This window comes from Lotus japonicus, chromosome 2 (assembly GCF_012489685.1).
Source record: "Lotus japonicus ecotype B-129 chromosome 2, LjGifu_v1.2".
NCBI classification, from domain to species: domain Eukaryota; kingdom Viridiplantae; phylum Streptophyta; class Magnoliopsida; order Fabales; family Fabaceae; genus Lotus; species Lotus japonicus.
Window position 1 is genome coordinate 75,171,363 of NC_080042.1, and position 730 is coordinate 75,172,092.

Here is a 730-nt window from a genome sequence, read left to right on the forward strand (position 1 = left end):
TCCGCTAAGTAGTAGCTCTGATCTGCTTGCACGTTCTCGACGACTCCATCTGCTTTCCAAATGGAAATACGTTGGTGCAGAGTTGAGGGCACTGCCCCCACGCCGTGGATCCATTCTCTCCCCAATAGCAGGTTGTAGTTGGCTTTTGAGGGCACCACGATGAACAATGTGGAACGGCCACCGTTCCTACGGTTATGTTCATCATAATTGCTCCTAAAGAAGAACCTGTCTTCCCTTCATAGTCGGAAAGGACCATGTCGTGAGGGATTAAGTCTGCTTCAGTTTTGCCTAGCTTCTTGAGCATAAACTTAGGCATTAAATTGATCGTGGCCCCTCCGTCGACAAGAACTTTATTGACTCCTTTTTCGTCGACTTTGGCCCAAACGAATAACGGCTTCAAGTGGCTTTTCATCTGCTCCGTTGGCCTCTGGAAAATAGCTCTTTCGCTTCGACGGATCCTTTTTGCATCACGTAGTAGCACAAGGGGTTGTCATCTGGCTCCTCCTCGTCGTAGTAGTCTTCTTCATTCTCGGTGACCTCCGAGATCCTGTCGAATTCAGCGGGTAAGATAGACACTATGCAGATGATGTTGAGATCTTCCCCATCGCTATCATCGAAATCGTCGAGCATGTCTTCATCCTCGTCCTCAGCCACATCTTTCCCTTTTTCTTTGGCCGGGTTTGGGGGCACAACTGTTCCCTGTTTGATAGCATGGTCGAGCTGGTTGATG